Source organism: Myotis davidii, unplaced genomic scaffold, assembly GCF_000327345.1.
Source record: "Myotis davidii unplaced genomic scaffold, ASM32734v1 scaffold1486, whole genome shotgun sequence".
Taxonomy (NCBI): Eukaryota; Metazoa; Chordata; class Mammalia; order Chiroptera; family Vespertilionidae; genus Myotis; species Myotis davidii.
This window is the reverse complement of record NW_006297025.1, coordinates 27,417-27,779: the sequence shown is the minus strand read 5'-3', so window position 1 is coordinate 27,779 and position 363 is coordinate 27,417.

Here is a 363-nt window from a genome sequence, read left to right as displayed (position 1 = left end):
ATGCCGGAGGCCTCAGGCCTGGGCAAGGGGCCGGTCCGGTGATCAGCGATCCAAGGGTGATGAGGGTCAACTACTCTGGCCGTGGCATCAGGCCTGGATGGGGGGCAGAGCCAGCAATTGGAGGGGGCTGGGGGTCCCCTGCCCAGGCCTGACACTTCTGACGGAGGCCTCAGTCCTGGGCAAGGGGCCAATCTGGTGATCGGCAATTGGAGGGTGATGAGGGTTAACTCCTCTGGCCGAGGCATCAGGCCTGGGCGGGGGGCGGAGCCAGCAATCAGAGGGGGCTGGAGGTCCCCTGCCCAGGCCTGATGCCTGGGCCAGAGGCATCAGGCCTGTCTGTGCCCATTGTTTAGAAGGTCAGCG